The sequence below is a fragment of the Uloborus diversus genome, chromosome 6 (genome assembly GCF_026930045.1).
Source record: "Uloborus diversus isolate 005 chromosome 6, Udiv.v.3.1, whole genome shotgun sequence".
Classification (NCBI taxonomy): Eukaryota; Metazoa; Arthropoda; class Arachnida; order Araneae; family Uloboridae; genus Uloborus; species Uloborus diversus.
The window spans coordinates 31,636,512-31,660,907 of NC_072736.1; the positions used below are offsets into that span (position 1 = coordinate 31,636,512).

General features: G+C 32.5%; 1 protein-coding gene across 1 annotated transcript in view; it reads left to right on the top strand.

Moving 5' to 3' along the window:
- Nucleotides 1–709: 709 nt before the first annotated feature.
- Nucleotides 710–24,396, top strand: part of LOC129225132 (relaxin receptor 1-like) — a 377,647-nt gene continuing 353,960 nt past the window's right edge. Inside the window, exon 1 of the mRNA XM_054859692.1 lies at nucleotides 710–873. The gene's annotated coding sequence lies outside the window, so the exon portion shown is untranslated. The remainder of the gene's footprint in view (nucleotides 874–24,396) is intronic.

Sequence of the window (24,396 nt, forward strand, 5' to 3'; positions counted from 1 at the left end):
GAAAAATAATACTTCAATGCAAATTTTATTACAAAATGCATTTTTCTTTATCTACTGTAATTTCTAAAGCGAATTTCCAATTTGCTCATTTTGAAAAAGAAGGTTGTCTTAACCAGGGGTGTCCATCCCCCCTAAGACCAAAGGCGCACCCGTCCCTGAATACCACATGATCCCCCTCCCCCAAATAATAAAAAATATCCCTCAAAACAATCCCCCTAAAAATTCCATTGGCGCAGTCTGTGCCATGACCCCCTCCCCCCAGGTGGGCATTCCTGATCTTAACTATACAACTTTGCCCCTCATTCCACTGTTTCGTAATTTTGTTTTTAAAATATTTAAACAGGCAAAAAAAAAAAAAAAAAAAAAAAAAAAAAATCTGACATACATTTTTGTTTTCTAGTGAACTGGTGCAATCGCACTGAAAGCAGTTGTATGCAACTAGTGTTTTCTAATGCATCGCTCGAACATTTTTTGTTTGTAACAACAACTTGATAGCATCAGTCAGTTTTAGACAGTGAGCAATAAATTTAATAAGAACGTGAGGCTCTTCCTCTCCAACTCTGTTGGCGGCCGCCAAAAAATCTTGTTTGGCTCACTGCATAGAGGGTTCTTTTTAAGAAGTGCGCCCAGTTTATACCCAAATTCATTTCGGCAACCACGTGATCGCCGATTGCATCGTTTAACTCGTTCGAGTTCGGCGGATGTTTAGTTGGTTTTGAGACACGCGCCGTGTTACTTTGAAACGGGATCCGAGTTTAGAATGAACATTTTATGCTTATAAATAAAACTCGGCTGGAAATTAATAGGAGAAAATGATGTGAGACAATTTTGGATTATTACCTGACATTCTGGAGGGTTGACTTTTGATATGGCGTGAGTTTTTAAATTTTTATACTTTATTATCATTTAAATTTTTTTATTTAATGTTCAATTTTTACCGGATTTATCAATTGTTTACATTGATTTTTACCATAGATTATAGCTAAAGCCTTCTTTTTTTTTCTCTCGAAGCGTGAGAAAGCTCCTTGACATTTTTTAGAGGAATAAAATTTATTTTTGAGGAGTTAAATATACGAAAGCAACGAAGGACAATAATTGGGATGAATTCTAACAAAATATGTAATTTTCTAAGGACGGAATGGAAGGAGGCATGGAAGGAAGAGATGCAGGCGCGTCATTTAAGGGGTCGGGGGAGGGGGAACAGTTCTCCCCTAGCTTTGAGAAATCAACGTACACACATAAGTGGGCTTGATTTTTGCTGTTTACCGTTAAAGTTTGCATTTAGTATGCAAACGTTGCACCCCCCCTCCGCATGAATTTGAAATGACTGGTTTGGAGAGATGTATATCAGTTTAGAACGTTTGATATTTTAAACAATGAAAATTTAAAAGAAAAAAATACTAAAATGAAAAAATTTAAATTCCGGTTGCTCCTTCCTCTTTTCACATTCCACGATACTAAATTTTCACTAAAACACTTAAGTAAAATTTTTGGCTCATTTCCGATTGCTAATGAACAAAAAAGCTGAAATGGCTTAAAATACAAATTTTATTTGTCCGAAAAATAAGTTGAAAATGAGTAAAAATATTGCAACGTTTTCATGCATTAACACCAATTTGTTTTTGTCAAGAAATTTGCATTTCATTCAACTGTGAGATTCTGCAGAATGTAGTGAAAGTCTCGAAAACTATTTTAATTTATTATTTTTAGCTTTCATTTAATAAGATACAGTAGTCTAATATAGACAGTTTTCCTCCCTGTAAAATATTCAGCGTCTAATGCACATTAAAAGAAACAACTATTGGTTTTCGTGTTTTCCGAAATATTACATGCACACATGTTTTCTTTTTGCAGAAAAAAAAACTTTGTTTAAATACCATTCCGAAATTCATTTGATGAAGAAATTTAACTATTATGTTCATGATAAAATTTTCATTACTGGATAATTAAGAAATTAAGAAAGATTAATTAACACTCTCAAGAATCATGCATACTTTGTCGATTTTTCATCAGTATGTTGCAATTTTTATATAAGAATCTCGTAAATTTTTAGGAAGAGATATAGGATGTTGTCATCATTTCTGCAAATCATAATAATGTTAAAGCGTATGCATCCTTTTTTTGAAGTATTAGTCAATATCAAGATACAATTTTTGCTATCGATAAATATGTTATTTTTAGCATTTATTCAATAAGAAGCTGTGAACTAACATAGATGGTGTTCCCATAATATTCAACGTCTAATGCATCTATTACATCACAGTAATAGAAACAGATAGTATATTTTTCATGTATTTCCGAGACATTACATGCGGATATGTTTTTTTTTTTTTTGCAGAACAAAATCCTTTTTTAATACTATACCAAATTTTATTTGTATAAATAGATTTAATTTCTATGTTCATAACAAAAGGTTCATTAATTTATATCTAAGATGAAAAGAAAGATTGATTAACTCTTTCAAAAAACAAGCACATTTTATAAACTTTTCATGCAATATTTTGTAACTTTCATTTTAGAATAGCCTGAGCTCTTATGAACAGAAACGGTGAGTTATGATTGTTATTGTAAGGAATAATGATATTAAAGAGTACATGACTTTTGCAACATTCTTTTGAAGTGCCAGTCACAAATCTCAAAAATTCTTCTACTTTTTGAATATCAAGAGAAACTTTGTCCTATCGATACAACTAAGTTCTTCCTCTTTTAAGACCCTCTATAATTCTCGAGGTCAAGCCTCATTTTAATGAAACCATATTATAACAATGAGGGTAGACGTTTTATCACACTTGGAGGCGGGCTCTACCAGGTTGCTATTTTGTCCACTTTTTTGTAAAAAGTCCGGGACGTCGGAAGAAATTGGACGAAATGGACAAAACTGGACGAAATGGACAAAATGAAAAAACAACTGATTATCCATACATAAATTTATTGTTATGGTGTAATACAATTAGTATATAATTGTAATACATTATCAATTGTGAATTAATCATTTAGTTAAAATAGAATGATTGTTAACTTTAGAATTTAATGAATCCAAAAAATAAATAAATAAATAAATAAATAAAATAAATAAAATAATAATTACACATTAATAAACTAATTTTAAATCATATTTTACTTAAAAGTAATTAAATTTAGCAATGTGAATAAGCTATTGGGCGTGATTACACTATTATATACTATTACAATAGTAGAAAATAAACTCAATGGAAAAGTCAAATGAAATGCTTGGCGACAGATGTACAAAACGAAGATTTATAGACAAAAAATATTTTACTGTTATATTCTTTGAGTTTTTATTGATTTCATCCCATAGTAAAATATTTATATACTCTGCATGCTTTTATAGATACGTTAATGTCACAAAAAATAAGAAAGAATACTACTTTAGTAGGGTTGTAGGTACTCAGAACAGTGTACCGGAAGAGGCTGTAATGAGCAAGGGGGTAGATAGCTTTTAAATTGCCAATAATCTTCATTGGGGACTAAGAAATTGACTAGAAACAGCCTAACTGAATTCAGAGCCTGTTGCTGATCATCACATTCGTATTTGTACTACAAAAACAGATTTCATGTCAACATTTCCTTTATTAATATCAAGTGGTTTTTCTTTTTCTTTTTTTTTGTTTAATATGATTTTTAATGTTCTGAGACTCTAACGTTTAAAAACTTTTATTTATACTCTTTAATTTTATGAATGCATTTATTATGGGCAATAAATCTCCACATCACAGATAAACATATTAAAATGTACGGCTGATATGTTTGTTTTTATAAATGCTATTACATACATTATAACTTATTCACACTCATTTGATTTATATACACACTTACATACACTTCAACTGATCTTACTATTTTCATTTTCACTTTAAAATATTTTACATTCAATTGTTTACATACATATTTATGTATGATATTTTTATATTAAACTATTACTTGAATAGTAAGAATCTATCTATTTTTTTTCCACAACTTTAAATTTTTAACAAAATGACATTTTTTCCGGGACGGTTTTTTCCAACGGTTTTTTCCAGCGTGGACAAAATAGGACAACCCTGGGCCCAACGGTGCACATAAGTTCTAGTGTTGTGAAAGAGCCTATTTTTTTTTAGCATCTCTCAAAACTCAGGAAAATTTTCGCTAGAATTTTTGCTCAATTGACCGCGCCTAAAGCTCAGGGAAATTTTGTCGCAACTGTCAGAAAAGCTCCCGATTGCATAACAAAACATACTTATATTAGAAAGAAACGAGCACCAAAAAACGCAGCATATATTTCAATATGGCACTATCTGCAAAAATGGTTTTTCCAGACATTTGATGAGACGCGTTTTGCATTCAATACCAACAATAAAGAAATGTTGGAATTATACATTTCTTTAGCGCTTTTTTCACCGGAAACCAAAAAAGAAAACTTTTGCAATACTGCCGTGCTAAGCACAGATGTGGTATCTGCACATTTTATCAAAATTGAGTTATTGTCACCAGGTGGTCGTTAGTAATTTAATTTACCTAAATCTCAAGTTTTTTGGCGATTTGTGAACGCGAAATATTAAAAAAAGCTTTAAGAAAAAAGTCGTAACTGCATAGTTTGCGGAGTTTGCTAAGGCAACTTGAACGTAAGTGACAAATACTAAGCCTTTAAAGTGGTATCTGCGCAGTTACCACTTTTTTCCTTAGTATTTTTTGTAGATACGACTTTCATACCTTAGTAAAGCAGCATATTTAATAATGTAGCAGTTTATTGTAACACAGAATATTAAAATTAGTTTACCGTTGAATAGTTGATACAGGTTGATAATAAAAACTAATACAACTTTGCATAATTGTTAAAGTAAATATTCAGCGTTTTCTATTTAAATGTTTATTTAAAATGCATATTCTAAAAATGAAATGCATGTAAAATATTCATATTTAATTCTTTCATTCAAAAAAAAAAAAAAAAAGCGCATTTCATTCTACAGTCAGTAATATTTTTATTTAAGTATCGTCTGCTGTCAAAATTATTTTCATGCTCGGTAAAAATGAATCTAGAAATTAAAACATTATAAAAAACACATTCTTTGAATATAAAAAACAGAAAATTGTAATGGATTACAGTTTTAACTGTCCGGAATTTTAAAAATGGTATCTTTCAGAAGATAGATTCTGTTAAATTTGTAGTAACAAAACAAAGCGAAACAGCTAAGTCTAAAGAAAGCAGATGTTTTCAGTATTATTTAATGATACTCCGAGCACGTTTTACTAAGCTATTTTTGTCGTATCTGTGCAAATACCCCTAAAAATGCCTAGTAATTGTCACTTACGGTGAAAATAGCTTAGTATATGAAAAGGTTTTGAAAAGAAAATTTGTCGTAACTACATTTATTAATTTTAAATTAACATTTTTACAAAAATACTCTCTTACAGTTTTTAGATAAGTTATTTACGAAACAACTACCGCAAGTTGAGCATTTAATTGACTCATAAATCAAAGAAATGAGTTGCAAAACTTTAATCGTCAATTTCTCGTTTTGAGCTCTACTGCAGATACCACATCTGTGCTTAGCACGGCAGAATAAAGGAAACGTACAATAGAAGACAAACATGCAAAAAATTGAAAAATTTGCAGTTCCTGCCGTTTACCTGAACACGGTAGTATTAATAGCCGTTAAAAGAACATTAGATTAAACACTAGCAAATTTAGCAAACAACAAATAAAAAAAGGTAGCAATACAAAACTTCCATTTTTTCTTTTTAAGGAAAATAATATTGCTTTTAACTACCAGACGATATTTTTCACATATAACTCGGAAAAAGTTTTTAAATCTGTTTGGGTTTAAATCTGTATTGTCAAGATTTGAAAAAAAAAAAAAAAAAAAAAGAGCGAAATCGCGTCTCTCTTGTACGTATTATCAATAATAAATCATGAAAATCTTCCCCGATCTATCTTGACCAATCAATATCATAGCCAATCAACCTCACAGATTTTCCTTCCTGAATTCTCTCGACATATGTTACGAAACGTTCTGCAAGATTATATTAATCAGTCTACATAGTGGTGTACAACGCTGTTTCAAGACATAGTCAGGCCTTTAACATGACAAAAGGCTTTTCGAAGTCTTATTAATATAGCTTGTTTTATTAACAGGTCTACAATTTTTGTTTTAAATCTTAAACTGGACATTAGTGAAACATCGCAAAGGAATAAATTTTACCTTTGAGGCGTTTCTTTGCTGCCAATTATCCTAGTAATGTTTAATTGATGCTTTTTTGAAAAGTTACTTCAGTGAAAAAGGCACTTGTGAACTCATTACCACTTATTAGAGATGCAAAAACCCACAGATTTTGAGTGACATTATTAAATCCGGGAATTTTGGCCTAAAATTGGGAAATTTTGGGGAATGAGCCCAGAACTTTGGGAAACATTATGGACTTTGAGTAAATAAAATCCGTACTTTTTTATGTTGACATTAGACTTAAAACAAGGTTATGTAAGACTTATTTCAGGTCTGGACTTTGAGTAAATAAAATCCATACTTTATGTTGACATTAGGCTTAAAACAAGGTTATGTAAGAATTATTTCAGGTCTAGACTTTGAGTAAATAAAATCCATACTTTTTTATGTTGACATTAGGCTTAAAACAAGGTTATGTAAAACTTATTTCAGGTATATCATTGATAAAAATTATAGTACATTCTCAATAACAAGCTATTGCTTACATAAAACTGAATTAAAGTTGGAAATATAAACAACAGAAGGTTTAATTTGTGTCAAAAGAAGCTAAAAGTTCAGATGTTTGGTTGATATCCGGAAATAAGAATGTAAGCAATACTTGCTCATATCATCAGATATTATGTGACTTTTTGTTGACTACTGTTGTAAAAAGGTTAAACACTCACATCAATCATTTAAATCTTTAATTATGAAAAATTTCTGCAAGACCAGCTATAATGTTCTTTAGGTCTTATTTCACATAACATTTTTAGGAAAACATTAGTTAATTTGCCTGTACAAAAGTAAAAGTGGGTGCCCAAATGAGTGGTCACTGTGACTTCCAAAGAAATTTCCTTATTCGGCAAATTTTTCTGAGGATTCGCAAAATTGGAGATAATGTGGCAAAATTGAAACTTTTCTTTCTTTTTAAATTAAAAAAAAATGATGTTTTATGTTCTTTCTCATTTGATATTATATATGTGCATGCTCGTATATATTGTCATTTAACAAAACTTCAATTTCAATCGGAAGATTGAGAATTTTCCCTAACCCAAAATTTTAGTTTTGGGACACACATGCAGTTAAATGCATGAAAATTGTAATCGTTAGGAAGGAAGCGTAAAAAGCAAGAGTAAAATTTGCATTTAAAACTACGCGAAAATTCCTGAGAATTTTCGAAATTTCCATCCCAAAGAACCCGGTTTTAGTCTTTCTTTGTAACTCTTCTATCTGTACGATTCCGTCCAGAAGGGATAAACTTATAAAATTTAGCGAGATTCTATAAATCATGAGCTTTACATTTTTTATGCATTTCTCTTTTGATAATTACATCAAAAAATATTTATTTTTAAATACACACTTTTTTGTACACATGTTCTTAATTTTTTTTACTTGCGGAACTTGTTGCGAATTACTTGCAAATAACACCAGCAGCAAGGCTGTCCCGATTGGCAAAGTTGTCCCGGCAATGGTAACACGTGTTTCATTGGAAATTGCAACCAAAATCCTACTTTTAATCTTAATTTTTTATACAAAGAAGACTATGTTAATTACCATATTTTTATGTTAGGATTGGCATCACTCTTAAAAGCAAATGTTTTGGGCGGATTGACCTCCACTTCGCTGTGGCTCTTTTTAATAATTCTAATTTTGTACAATATTCAGCGATAAAATAAAATTAAAAAAAAACAATAATCTGATGTTAGTATTTTTAAAAAAAGGTCAAGGAAAGTATAGATGTGACTCCATTCATTTTCTTGTACTCAATCTGAAACCGCTGTACTACATAGCTGCTATACACTTAAGGCTTCAAAAAACATAAACTATCTACTAGCATAAATTCATTAACACACATTTATTTTTTCTTAGTAAAGACACTTCTGTACATATTTTATGCCCTTTTAACTAAACACTCTAATATGTACTTAATTAAGTTGACTAAAATAAAAGTTAACCCCCTAACTCTACTATAATTGATGTGTGAGTTAATTAAAAAGATTTTATCACATTTGTTGTCTCTATTCATTTATAGCTTAGAGTTACTTTTGTCAGACCTCTTCAAGAAAACGGCTGATTCTTAGATAACAATCTCTGCCCGAGACAAAAGTTAATAAATTACTTTAATTAAAAGCAATAAAGTGAGCACAATGTTTATTTAGTTTTGCGAGACATGATTAAATTGAAGCTGATGAAATACTTGAGGCTTTTCTTTTGTTTTCTCATCTCCAGAAAAGATTTTGTTGATCATTATTGGATGCTCCATTTTCAGATTAATATATTTCTGATGAATTCAAGTAAATAAAGAAGGATGTGTTGCTCAAGAATTCTGTGCTTTACTGAATCTAAACTTATTAGACCGTGCATAAAAGTTTCTAAGTTTTATTTTTAGCTGTATAAGAGAGTTGGTAAATAACTTTTATTTGGAAAAAAGATCTTATCTGTATTCGGAGGGGGGGGGGGGGTTGTGCGAGATTTGTTGGAGATATGATGGTGGAGGTGGAATCCATCGATCGTCGCATACGTGCCATTTGCAGTAGTCGCAATAGCGTGGCGCGGTGAGCCTCGTTGTATGCTGTGGAGGAGTATATTCGTAATGGTGGTTCTTTGAGAACTACTCAGCAAGCATTTCGCATTCGGGTCAAACTTGGCCGGTATAATCGTGTTCGGCTGGAAAAACTACTCACGTTGTGAGATTGTTATGCAGGATTTTTCTTACACTCCAACCAGACAGTTGCATATCCATGGCTATATTGCATATACCATGGCTTGCCAATTTTTCACTTTTATTGTAGACAAATCCTTATCAAGGCAATCAACTCATCTGCGGTTAGGTTGACCCCCTTGTTCTAACTCCTGTAGGTTTAGCCAAAAAAAAATTTTGTTTGTTAATCGTTCTTTATTTAATCTTATGACGTAGCCTGCCAATTTGAATCTTTGAATTTTTATGAATTTGACAACATCAGGTAGTTCTAATAAAAATATCAATGTAAATTATAGCCTATAGCCTTCCTCATTAAAAGGACTAATCAACACAAAAAGAATTTTTCAATTCGAACCAGTAGTTCCTGAGATTAGCGCGTTCAAACAAACAAACTCTTCAGCTTTATATTATTAGTACAGATGAGCTAGTTACACAAGTAAAACTCTTCAAGCAATTCAACAACAGATATTTCATAAAAACTAAGCATAATTGATATCCAAACCTCATCAAACAGGTGGTTTCAAATGTAGCAAACAATAACAAGCATGAAATTGAAAGAACGAAAACGTGGCTCGAGAGAAAACGAGCGACGACGAGCGAAAGAGCGGAGATATAACGACACTTTTCAACAAAAAAAACTTGAATAAGTTGTTAAGAGATATTTTAAATGGTCATTACTGAAGATCTAGTTTAACACTTTGGTAATGAGCGTTTAATGCGTTATTAATGGTTAAACCAATAGTGTATCACGAGTATTTCTTTTTTCATGAAAAATTCTGCTTATTTTGATCCCTATCTCATGTTGTTTTTTTCCTCATTTGAGGCAGTGAGAAGCAAAGGGATGTAAGTGGACATTTTCAAGTTTTGAGTAAAAAGCATTTAAAGATAACGCCCTAGGTAGGCTTTCATTGATCTTTTTTTCTAAATCATGATATACAGCAGTACATACGAGGGTTACTAGTACTATCTCTTGACCTAAGGCAGAGGAGAGGTTCCCCTACTATTTGTTCTGGTTTTCTCCAAATTTTCAATTTTGCCACCTACATCCATTTGCTTCTCACTGTCTCATTTAATACCAGCGAAAGTGATGTCGGAGGCGTAAACATAAGAAACGGAAAACGGCGTCTAAGAAAGAAGAAACTCTTTTTTTTCCCCTTCAATATGGGGCGACTAAAATGCTGAGTGCATTTTTTCGCCTACTTAAGATGCAGAATATGAATAATGGAAATAAGTTCTAATTTTGGAAGAGTGTGGATAGCAATAGTTTTTTTCCAGGGCTGCGGAGTCGGAGTAAAAGTCGGAGTTGGGCTGATTTTGGGGTAAAGGGAGTAGGGAGCAGTGGCGTAGCTAGGGTGGGGCGGAGGGGGCGGTTCGCCCTGGGTGGCGTATTTTTAGGGGCGGCGATTTAGCACCTTTGATGTGGGGGAAATAATCTAAATAAGAGAACCATACTTTACATCTATTACTGGTGGCAAAGAAGAAAACACCTTTCGAAATGTAAAGTTCTGTTGTGACTGCAACTGCGCTTCTGAGTGTTCAAAGTTGAATTATTTCCGTAGATCCCCTGAACCTTCCTCATTCTCTTAACGTCCACCAAGACAGACTTAAATTGTATTTTTAAAACGTAAATTTCGGAAAATATTCGAGAAAAGACCCTGACTTCCCAACGTCACCGAAAGCTAAAACTGACTTCAGTTTTGATGAAGATTCGGGAGAGAACTCCATCCCCCTAAACGTCACTTTTAACTGCGATTTTCGATGTTAACCTAGAATATTTCTCCGAGATAGGCGCTTAACATCCCCCACCCTAGTCCTACATTTTTTTTTTGTAGGAAGAATACGGTTTAAATTAGTTTCCCTTTTCTTCCGAAATTTAAGTGTTCAACAATTTTCGACGGTTTAATGTATTAGATAGGATGTGTCTCAAAGAAAGAGCGCAAATAGAGGAACCGCCCGAATGGCAGAAGCTGTAGCTACGCCACTGGTATGGAGTCGAAGTTTAAAATTTCAAGAATCGGAGTCGGTCATTTTCCCTTAAAGCCTACATTTGTACCAGTGCTCGCGATGTTAGAGTCGGATTGATTTTTGAACAAAAAAGTCGAGTCGAATACTCTAAACTTCCTGTAGTTGGAACTGGAATCGGTCATTCTCTCTCCCACTCAGCAGTCCTTTTTTTTTTCTCTCCATATCTTCTTTGACTAACACTTATTTCGCTCTTATGAAGCATTTTCAAAGTTTTTGGTTCTAGGTCTGTTTCATCCTGATACTTATTGAGATGCGGTGAGATTTGGTGAATTTTCAAGCTTTTCTCTTGAGGGTACTGGATGTATTAAAAGTTTGCTTTATGATATTGTAATCTTTCTACGTATATATCAGAATAATAAAGCTCAATCGAACGAATGAATTTCCATTTAAATACAAAAAAAAAAAAAAAATCTTTAGCTGGTTTCTTTTTAAATGCTTAAATTTAATTTGATTTTCGTTTGTCTATAACTAGTGCTATTCTGACGTGAACAGGTATCTGCAGACACGAATTTTTGAGATTTTTGAAGAAACTCGTTTTGAATTCAGTACGAACAATAGTGAAATGTTGGACTTTTGCGCTGCTTTTTTCGCTCTTCTCTTTCCAATGGTAACCAAATAAACAAGCTTGTACATTAAAGCAAACGTACAATAAATGACAAAAATGATAAAAAATGAAAAATTTGCAGTTACCGCCTTTTAATTGCCCACAGCAGCAACGACAGTTTTTCAGCTCTTTGAACGAATGATTTTTTCACGAAACTTTGAACAAATATTCTTTTGCTATCTTCTTTTTATTTCATTTCACAAAAAAGGAAGTATTGTAATCACGAAAAAATTTTCACTCAAAAATCGACCTTAATTTTCATTTTACTCACCCCCGAATGAATATTGAGACTTTTTTTTCGACTCGACCACACGTGGATAAGTGCCTAAGAACGTATAGACATGCGAAATATCCATAATGACGATTCCCGAGTTAATTACAACGAATTTTCCCGTGACGTCTGTATGTACGTATGTATGTATGTGCGTATGTATGTCGCATAACTTAAGAACGGTAAGTCCTAGTAAGTTTAAATTTGGTACGTAGACTCCTAGTGGGGTCTAGTTATGCATTTCCGCTTTTGGTTCATTTGGATGCTCCAAAGGGGCCTTTTGCCCCTTTTTGGGGGGAAATCATTGTTAATATCGATGTAAACTCAAGTGCTGTTATAATTTGGCGGACACTTGGCGATATATCGCCAGTCTTTTGGTCACCAAGTTTTGCCGCCAGCTTGGCGACAAATTTGGCGATTTTTTTTATAAAAATTTGTTTAAATTTGGTCACTGTTTGTGATATTTAGAGAGTAAACTATTGAATCACATTAAAATTGCCAGTAATGGGGAAATGACATTAAATTGGAGTAAAAGGAAGTCATGTGATGCACACATCAGCTCGTTTAATACTTAATCTTAATTATAATTTGATTTAATTAGTCTAGAACTAGTGGATTATTGATAACTTAATTTGTTTTTGGTTATTCTAGAACTAGTATATTATTGATATTTTAATTTGCTTTTGGTTGTTCTAGAACTAATGCATTATTGATCTGCATATTTTTAACTCCATTGAACGAATGAAATTTTACAAAATATTAAACACATATTCTTTTGCGGACTTCTTTTTTAATGCTGAATCTTAAGCGCGTACTTCTAGATGCTACTTAAAAATTACATTTTACAATAAGTCGCTCTCACCGAACAAGTTTAACACGCTTTTTGACTTGAGGCTGAAGCTTCAAACTAGCATTTTTGTCACGTTTGGTGGGAAATAAAAGTATAATAAGTTTTTGGCTCCAGATATACATCCCGTCTCAAGGTTGTCATAGCAACCTTCACAGGTAGGAACGGACGAGAAACATAGGTAAAGAATTCTCCCAGTAAATCGGCTCTGGTTTTGTATTTAGAAAAATTTCAGGTACCGCGTTTGGTGAAATAATTACTAAATATAGTGCAGTACAATAAAATTAATTGAAATTTGAAATGACATGTTTTTTAATTTGATGTTTTTTTTTCGATTGTAAACTTTAGAGAATATGAGCATTTACGTGAAAAGATCATTTTGTAAATTTCTATGTTCTTTTTTCTCATTAATCTGAAATATCTCTTTTTAACAGACAAATAATTTATATGTTAGAGCTTTTTCTTATGTGTGTCAACACGTTTGACCTAAGTAAGAAGGTTTTTTTTTTTGAGTTTTCAGCCTCACTATTTTTTGTATTCACTGTTTTGAATTCGTCTTTTCGAGCATGAGAGTAAGCGTGGATTGTTTTCTATTGTTTGAACGGACAGCACCTTATATTTGGTGCTGACGGAATAGAATTAAATGAAGAACTATATAAACTCTTCAATGAAAACAAAAAGAAGTGTAATGCATCATGTAAAAAAGCAGTCGAAAAATTTAGTACTCTGAAATGAGTAAAAAAGAGGCAATGTGTATATCAGTACAAATAAAAGCATTAAAGAGTTAAGAACTCAGCAAATAGCTGTTTCGAAAAACAAGCCTTGCGAGCATTTCTTTATTTTTAGGCACCGAGGAAAGGACTTGTTTTTAATAAATCCAAAACAGCTGTTTGTAAAAAAAGCTGCTTGTTTATTTGATTCCTGGTTTTTGTCGGATGTCTTTTCATCCATAAGCTCATTTCTTTTGCATTGAAAATGATGTTCCTTGTAACTTCGAAACACGTGTCTGCAGTAATCTGCAATTTGTGCTTTTTGATGTTGTTACTTCTTATTATATGACTATATTTCATTGAAGTTCCTCACGTTTAGTAAAGAAACGCAAGAATAACTATACTATTTGCACCAAGTGTTAAAGTAATCAGGCTTCTACAAATAATTTTTTTGACAATATGGGGACGGCTTAGGCAGGATTTCTGTTCGGATTCTCTTTTATTGCTGATCTTTTTAAGAGTCAGCAACCTTTTAGGTCTTATCAGACTTCGTCAGATATTGAAGAATCGGGTAGAACAGTAAAAGCAACAATAACATATTACATTTTTAAAAAATAAATAAATAAATAAAAATGAATAAAACGAAAGTTTTCCCATTCCATCAACAACACAAAATAATCATTTTTCGATTTACAATAGTTGGTGGTGGTCTTAAGTAGTGTTATAAAGTTCGCTGTGGTGTGTAAAATAGTTGCTAGCGACATCTGCAGACCAAGCAAAATCTACCGTTAGAACTTGAGGTTACAATTAGCATGAACGTACAAAAATTGCATTTTACTGAATCGTAGTTAAAAATACTGGAATAATTAAATCAGAATTATGCTCGAATATTATTTAACAAAATTACCTAACGTATTTCTAAAAAATCCATTTTATTGCAACACAAATTTCCTAATTTTTGTAGTTTAGAGCCAGGAGGACGTAAGTCACATTATGATAATTTCACAGCAGAGGTGGAAAACCTTTTTCTGGCCCGTTCAAAGGATGAGACGCACGCTCTTTTAACCATGGAAAAAATTGAAAATATTATTTTTTTTAAAAAAAAGTATTACGTTCACGTGACTCGATGCGGAATAGGCTTCTACATACAGTGCACTAATGAACAGAAAATCGCAATTTTTGGACTTACGTCTCTCTGGCTCTGAAGTACAGATTTTATCAACACAATACAGTCGAGCCCGCTTAATGGAATATCGGATAATAGAATATCCCGCTTAATGTAATAAAATTCCAATGTACTACTCCGTTGATGTGAGTGATTTTTATCCCGGATAATGGAATATCCCACTTATTAGAATAATTTTCCCTGGCAAATTGCCCATTCCATTAAGCGGACTCGACTTTATTATCAAATTTCGACTTACATATTGATGAAAGGTATGCTGTAAGGAGTAATTAAATTTATATTCGAGACCGGCTGTAACTACCCTTGTAGAAAAGGAGATCCCGTCGGTTAGATGATCAGGGGGTCAATTGTCCAACTAACTTTTTTAATGTTTTTTCATATGAGTGAGAATGTTTTTCTCCCTATACAATTGGCATTGAGTATACACCCTTTGCTCCCCCCCCCCAAGTCAAAATTCGCAATTATGGACCTAAGGACATGCAAACTCGGTTGTTAGAACGTGAACTCACAATAAAGTGAAAATTACCCTACTATGGGGAAAAAATACATATTATTTAGTCGTAGTAAGAAAATACAAAGCAATAAATTACAGAGGTTTTATTTTTAGATTTTATGTTGTCTAACTATACACTAATTATCCATGAGATTAAAAATACACTTCATGACAAAATACGTGAATTTACTTGAAGAAGCTCATTCTGAAATATTCTAAATTCATTTTTTTTCGTGGCTTTTTTTCTAAAGACATTTTTCCACTTTAGTTAAAAGTGCAAAGAATCCGTTCACTTGCCTTCTCTCGAAAAATAATAAAGTTGTAACTATCGCTCTTATGGGATTTGTTTTCTTTTTTCCCCCATAAAAATCTCTTTTTCAAAGGAAATATTTTTCCTTCCGTCACAGAAAAAAGGTATCTTATATTTTTACTAATTAATTTTCTTTTCAGAATTTAAAAAAAAGTTGGAACTAAATTTCGGACGTCACATTAGAAAGAAGCGTACGGGTTAGTTCGGACGCTATAATGGACATTTAAATAACACTGCATCTTCAATACAGCGGATGAGACTTTTGAAAGGATCATGGTGGGGAGTCTAACAAAATAACAGTCATTGCGCAAGAGCTTTGAGTAATGATAATATTGATTTCGCAGCATGTTGTCTTTTTAAACATATTGGTGTACAATTTGTGAATGTGAATTAAGAAAATAGAAAAACATTCTCGTTATTATGCAGCAACATTACGATTTTTCCCGTTTTTAAGGTGGTGCATCGTTTTTTAAAATTTCATTTAAAAGATTTTTTTGAAGATATATTTAGGTATGGTTGCTCCTGTTCTGGAAATCATAGAATGCCTTTCAAACCTTATGAGTTGATCAAAAGTAGTTGAATGAATAATTACTTACACTTTAATTTAAAAAATGGGTTCTCCTTGCAATATTTGCTTGATAAAAATACTATTGCCAAGGCAAAAAAACCTCTCTCACTGTGTGTGTGCTTGTTTGAGAGAGAGGGGGGGGGGGGAGAGGGAGAGAGAGAGATAAGTTGCTTAAAAAGATTTGAAAAAATGATTCGTTGCATTTTAAATTTAAAAAAAAACTGTTTTCCTTGCACTTTTTGATTGACAAAAATAATGTGTTTCCAAGACAAAGAAATTAGAAAAGCTAGTGTGTGTTGAAGAGACTAGAGAGAGAGAGAGAGAGAGAGATATTAAACAAATAAATGAAATAAAGTTTAATAAAAGAAATGAACAAAATAAACAGTTCACGATCTTCAGTTGCATTTAAAAGTAAGCCTCGTTTCTGATAATAAGAACAGCACGAAGCAACAGGTCGATAAGGACACGTGTCCTCCTCGCTGATGCGAGGCTTACCGCAATCTTATTTATATAAATCTGATACGATTTTTTACGTAACTCGAAACACCTAATAATTTCTCTTTGTTTGTGCATGAGCTTGTTTTAGTTTGAGAAGAAATATTAAATATGAGCGGTATTTTCTCTAGAATATACTGGTATAATAATTTTCCATGACTTATTGCATCTTTTCATTGATAATGCTTGCCTGTTTTTAGACTAATCTTCGGTAAAAGCAAAAAGAAATGAAGAGGAAAAAAGCATGAAAGAAGATTTTATACATTGAAAAAATATTGCTGAAAAGGGGAAAAAAATACTCAACTAATGAAACATAAAAAATTTGACAGCAGTGGGGTATTGGGATGGGGATATGTGTATCTGTCAGTCTCTTTGTCCCCTATGAAAACTTTGAGGAATTTGTTTTATTGGACCAAACGGTTTTTGGTTTTAAAGATCTCGGCGGAGACACTTCATTCTCATTTCATTTTTGAAAAAATTTCCTCTTAGCTTTGAGCAGTTCAAAAATTTTTAGCAGTACGCAAACGGGCAAATTTAAGGATAATATAAATCACGAACTCTCATTGTATTGAATATTGCACAATGTCTATTTTTTAAACTTTTTTGTGTTGCGCTTTTCTCAGGCTTTGTGACAAAGTAATTGTCTCCACACCAGGCATTGGATATATTCAGTACACCCCACATTCTTTTTTCTTTTCAAAATTTGACTGTCTCTTCAAAGTATACATTCTTTGGATTTTTCAGTGCATTGATCTAATTATCCATTTAATGTTGCTTTTTGTAGATCTGGTACATGTTACTTTGAGATACCCAATGCTGATGAGCAGTGGCGTACCTAGGGGTTGACAGGATTGGCTCTCGCCAGAGACGTAGCCGCCAGGGGGAGGCATTTCGACTGATTATTATTTTTTTTGCATATTTTTCAAAAATTGATCATATAATTAGAAAACATGTTTGAAAAAAAAAAAAAAAAAAACCTTGCAAGAAAAAGAGCTAGACGAAAAAATGAAGCAATCCTTAATTCTCGAAAAAAAAAAAAGGAATTTTACTGGTAGTGTTTTCATTTCGATTCACTGAATTAACTAAAGACTTCTATTGCACAGTTTGCATACCAGGCAGCGGTGATGGAGGGCATTCTATGCCAGATCCTCCCATAGGTACGCTACTGCTGATGAGGTCGATCTCAAAGCAGAATTTCCTTTGTATTTGGCATTCTTTAATTTCCCCTGCTTTCAACTTTTTTTTTCTTTTTTATGTACTTTTTCTTTTATTAATTTACCACTATTATATATATATATATATATATATATATATATATATATATATATATATATATATATATATTAATAAAAATTGGTATATTTGCAAGGGTGCCGATAAGGGGGATTATGGCGCAAGTTGCGCCATCAAGTTTCTTAGTTTTTAAAATTTAAAATTTTTAAATTTATTTGATGAATTTTTAGTTTTAACTATTTATTTTGTTTTATTTTCATTTTATTTTATTTTAATTTTGTTTTATTTATTTAATTATTTTGTGTGTGTATGCTATTGGTGTAAACACGGAACTTTTCTAAAACAACAAAAATAATAATTTAAAATAAAAAATAAATAAGTAAAAAAAATATTAAATAATAATAAACAATTAATTAAAAAAACGAATAAAATGAAAAAGGGGTTAAAAATAAAAAAGTGCAAAAGATATGAGAAGATTTTTTGGGGGGGGGGGGGGAGAGGGGGAATTTGCGCCATTGAACTTAGAGGGGGGGGGACACCCCTGTATATTTATCTCATTTTCATTTGAACTGGACTTCGTAAGGCTTGAACGTGACAGAGAGCATTGAACACGTATTCCGTCGCTGCAGAACAGCGTAATAAGGTTCATTTGGGAAAATAAATCCATCACTTATTACTTTATAGCAGGCAACGGAAACAGCAAGACGATCCACCAATCAAATAACACGTTTCCTTCCGCTAATCAAAGGGAGGGGAGCGAGAATTTGACCTCGAATCTTCGGCATCTTCCGCAGAATTCGTCCTTCCGAACGTCATCAGTTTCTCTGGAAGAATTTCGCAACACGTGTGTTTTGATTCGGACCACTATAACAAGTTGCGACCACGTGTTCTTCATGCTGTGGTTATTTGAGCGGTGGACAGTCAAAGGTCAAGATACACGTTTTTAGTTTAGCATCGATTTTGTGGTTGGTTTGAAGTAGTACTTTGCTCGGCTTTATTTATTTAATTTATTTTTATTTTCGTAATTTGTGTTGCGTATGCAGGTTGGCAACAGAGAAAGTAAATATCTGTGAGAACTAATAGGAAAACTAATCCAACTTTTTGATCTTCTTACATCATTTTGAAATTGATCATTAATTTTTTTTTTTAGATTTGATCGATGTAGGCAGATTCAAAATACATGAAAATCATTCTGTATAATATAATTAAAAAAAAAAATGTTCAGTGATTCTCAACCCTTGTCCGCAGCCGCCCGGTCCGCAGAAAATAATGACCGGTCCTCGGAGATTTTTGGCTAGTGAACGTCAAAAGGTACTCATAATAATAATAATAATTTTAATTAAAAAAAATGTAGTAGGGCGACACTTTTTTAAAATTGAATTTCGTGATTAATTTTCGTAGTTTTCTATGTTTTCACATGTTTGTTACTTTTGTATAATTATTAAAATAATTACTTATCTTTACATTTTTGCGACAGTTCTTTAATTAAGAGTAAAGTTTTATTATTTATTACCATCATTTTTATTGAAAAAATACTAAAATTGGATGAGTCTGTAGCGTTTCTTGTGTGATCTCAATAATTTCTTGTGTGATCTCTTATAAAATACAAAATCAAGAGACTTTCTTTAAGAACTAATTTATGAAAAATATATTACATGATTAAGGTGTTCAGGATTATTTACTTAAATAATTTTAAAAAATACATCATTTAGTTCTTTCAGCAAAAAAATGACCACTATATCAAAAAAGTGGCTATTGATGAAATTGTTACTGCCGAATACTAAAGAATTTACCCACTTTTTCCTTCAGCACCTTATGTGATTCTCAAAATTAAGACTTCTAGAAATCACGCTTCCTGTAGAGTGAAAAACTATTATATTATGTCATCTTCTTACAATTTTCTGATCATATACCTCTACCTTTTCTACATTGCGAATGTTTAGTGATTTTTTAAAATTTTATCACGAGGGACATTATCCAAAAAAAGGAGGGAGAGAGAGAGAAAAAAAAGAAATAAATAAAAAGGAAAAAAGATAAAAAGGGAAAAAAGAAAGAGAGATTTGTTTCTCTTTTTTGAAAAAATGGACCTTGTAAAAAGATTACTAAATAACGACAAAACCTAAAACAACATCGCTGTCCCATTCAGATAATAGGATACCTGGAAAATACCCTAAAATTAAATTAAATATATCTATGGTAACATTTTTTTGTCACCTGTCAAGATAATATCAATAGTTAATTATGCGCTTGATGTGTTAGATAAAGTATTAATTTCTCGCTCAAGGTTTTTAAACAGTTCTAACTTTTGCTATTTTGTTGAGTGAACTTAATGCGTATACTTTATAACTATTGTCACTAATTTCTCTGTAAAGTGAGTTTTCCATTTTGCTTAAAAGTTAGCTACCGCTTTTAAAATTTGTATGTGAACTAATTGAATATTCGCTAAAAGCTTTACAAGAGGTGTGTAAAGTGGAAAATTACTTTAAATTGCAGTGCTGTTACGCGGAGACTGACAATGACAGCTTTCTCCTCAAAATATATTTTTGCTAATTTATTTAGTAACGAAAACATACACATTATGTTGCATAAATTTGAATAATTTCTAGACATTAGTTTAAACTATTAAAAAAACTATTTTGTAATGAATTTACTTATTACCCTAATTGTTGGGGTAGAAGGACAATCATTTTATATTTAAAAGAATCCAGAATGACCTGGATTCGGAGCTTTTTCGAGTACAGGCGTAACAACGATTGTGTTCCTCAAAATATACGCAAATTATTACATAAATAAATAAGCAAATAAATATATAATTAAATAAATTAATAAAAACGGAGGGAAATATTTGAGTCCCCGATTATCGGAGAAGCCTAGAAACAGTTTAAAAATTTTATTGGTCAACATTTGAGCAAAATAGCAATGATGTAAATGTCAAATTTAAAATTGATTTTACCTTACTTAAATACTTATAATCTTTTAAATTCATTAACTAAAGGCATTCGATATTTTTTTACAGTAGATAGAAAATGTTCAAAAAATGTAGTTCTTCCGCTCTTTCGAATGAAACTAAAATAGAGACGATACGATGATAAATAATAAACATTAAACATCTCATTCGCTAAAATAACATCAGGGCTTAATCTGCATAGGAGCTCAAGGGAGCTCAGCTCCGGAATTTCTTTTCCGGCAAAGAATGTTTACGAATTATATGTGGTAAGCAGCAGAGCTCAACCCATGACAATACACCAACTAAAAGCAAAACTTAAATAACAAAGTAACAATAAAAATTGGGTAAACATATTTTGGGGTCACAAGAACTAATTCAAAGTAACAGAGGCGGTAGTTGGGACTGAAAGGGGGGGGGGGGCAAAAAAAAAAAAAAAAAAGACGACTAAATGCCATGGGACTTTTAGCAGCACCGAAAAAAAAAAAGAAAAAAAGAGAGAGAGAGAGAGAGAAGTACGAAATTTTGCTAAGGCTGGTTTTGAGAGCAGATGAGTGGTAATTGATGTAAGTTTAACAGCTTAACTCACGTTTTTCTTAAGATTTTGATGAATTATGTACGCAATAGCTTTTCCCGAAGAAACACTTAGACATGAATTAGACTTACATTATTTACCCCAAAGTATTTTGAGACGTCACAAACACTTGATTAACTTTAACACTTTCATATGGCTTGTTTAAGTAAAACAATTGATTTACTAATATCTAAACAATGAATACATAAGCTAAAAGTTACCGCCTGTGCTAAATAATATTTCGTAAACAGATATACAAAGTAAAAGAAATAATTATGATCTGAAAATTTTAACATTACTGCTTTTTAAATCCTTTTACAGAAAGGGAAGTATTGTATTAGCGAAAAAAAATTTCATTCAAAAATCGACCTTAATTTTTATTTTGCTCAAACCCGAATGAATGTTGAGGTTTTTTTTTCGACCCGACCACATATGGTTGTATGCCTAGGAACGGACAGACACCTGAAATATTCATTTTGACGATCCCCGAGTTAATTACAACGAGTTTTCTCGTGACGTCGCATGTATGTATGTCGCATAACTCAAGTACGGTATGTCCTAGAAAATTGAAATTTGGTACGCAGACTCCTAGTGGGGTCTAGTTGTGCACCTCTCCTTTTGGTTGCATTCGGGTGTTTCTAAAGGGGTCTTTTGCTCCTTTTTGGGGGGAAATCATTGTTAATTTCGATGTAAATTCAAGTGGTGTTATAATTTGGCGGACACGGCGATATATCACCAGCATTTTGGTTGCCAAGTTTTGTCGTCAACTTGGCGACAAATTTGGTGATTTAATTTTTTTTAAAAATCTGGTTTCAATTTGGCCATTGTTGGTGATGTTTAGAGAGTAAATTATTGAATCACATTAAAATTGCTAATAATTGGGAAATGACATTAAATTAGAGTAAAAGGAAGTCATGTGATGCACACATCAGCTCGTTTTTTAATAAGTTCTAGTTTTAGTTCCTGAACTGGAAAACAAATTTTGAAAAATGAACCATCAAAAGTAAGTTGGGGGGGGGGGTACGATTGCCCCCCAGCCCTCCCCCCCGAATCACTGCCACTTCAAAAGTAAGAAGAAAATATGAGCTTATGAAAAAAAAATTTTGAAATTTCGAATTATGTACGAAGTTTTCGTGGAGTTTCATAGTACATTCCACTTTGTATGAAATGAGACCATGTAACTTTGTAGCCAAAACTGGTTGCAGAGAAACTTGTTCAATTAATAAACTTCAGTGACACAGAAACTGTAGGCATTGGCGAAATGAATATAAAATAAGTAAAATTGTAACAAGTAACGTTCTTATACGCTGCCGCAACTAATTATGATGAAAGATTTTCATCAATAAGGTGGTCTGATATTGGATTCCGGGAATCATTTTTCACGGTGGTGCAGTTAATTACTGTTAATTCAGGATCGTTCAGATGATAATATTGATTTTCTGAAACCCGAACCAAGTTTGAGATAAATTAACTTTGGGAACAAGGCCAAGTCCATTAAAATATTTCTTACACCACATTTCCTTCGATTTTGAACGCAGTCAACTTAATGGGATTATCATAGGTTGATGCTTGGAATTAAAAACTATTTCAAGAGATAAAGAGCAAAACTGGAAATTCTTTATTTGCCAGTTGCCGGTAGTTACAATTTCGTTCATTCCACTTTTTTGCAATAAGTGCCATGCTTTTTCGCAAACTGTAAACGCTAAGCAATACTTTTTTTTGAATTTCTTGAAAATATTAATTAATAAATCTATCTATATAAAATTAATGTATGTGGATGGGAGTATGGGTGTTCCTTTTCAAATCTACAGTTAAAGTAAGATTTTTGTCAAATTGGCACAGAGGTTCTTTGATGCTCAAGAATTCATATGATGGGGGGGGGGGGGCTGGGGGAGGTACTGGAGTTCAAAAAATATCAAAGTAGGTTTAAATTTTAATTCTGAGTCATAAAATTGCTCTTTTCTTGCGTTGAGGGAAATTCTACAATATTATGTTTTTTTTCTTTTATTTCACCCTGACTGTTAAACGTGCGACAGAACTTTTTTATTAAAGCTAGATCGTGCAAGGATGGTCAACGCAGTCTTAAAAAAACAGGTTTTAGTTATACATTTTGAATTAATCAGTTCTGAAAAGCTGCATTTTGATTTTGGCAGAGAAGAATTTGGCAATTACTTTTTTCCATTTGAACACTGTAAGGTTATTATTATTATAATCATTATTATTATCTATATTTTTTGTGAGGTGGATATCTGGCTACGATCGACAGGGCATTATTTGATCCCCATTTTTTTCAGTTAGTCGCCCTACTGCTGGTGGTGACCATTAATTTTTTCCTGTACCAAGATACGTCCCAAATTTCTCAAAATAGAGCTGTTAGCGTTACTGTACAGTACTAACTAATTGTTACTTTATTTCTTCATTAGAAAATTAGCAGAAAAGAGTTGTGCTATTCGAGCTTTATTTACATGAGTGACTGGAAGCTCATGATGAAAAATATAATTTATTTTTAGGTTCCTTTTTAAACGCCACCGTCCTCTGCCAGGCGCGACTCCTCCCGGTAGCCGCTGCTTCTGGTCGGTGGCGTTCATGTCCAACACACAAGCACGCTCACACACACACACATACACACACGCACCTTTACACACATACACACACGCTAGCGTGCATACACACAGGTCTACGCACACACACAAGCCTACTCATACACAACTATACACAAGTAACCGCCCAAGCGCAGGGACAGGAACCGTTTCTAGAAACAAGCGAAGGGGGTAGTAACCAATGAGTAGGGTCCTGTCACAACTCGTGATCGCGAAAAACATAATTTGAATCCCAAATTTCAGGATTCAAATTAATTTTGAAAATTCGAAAGGTTTCTTTTTCCCCCAGCTAGTTTGTGTTGAAACAATGGTTATTTTCAAAACACATCAGTTTTCTTCATGCGTATGCTCAAAACTTATTATACCAAGATAAAATGAATTTCATATATAAGTAGACAGATTATTATTCTCACAGCATAATATTACAGAACAAATTTACTGAGATAATAATGAGACATGTAACATATCTCTGACAGAATGACATTTCTCGCCATTCTCGCCAAAGTCAATCGGTTGCTTCTGAACATTTTACGTACTAGAGTGCCCTTCAACCAGCTGTTTCCATTGCAGAGGAATGTGGTGCCGTGAAATAGTTAAGAAAATTAATCTTATTTAAAATGTACAAATTCGTAATT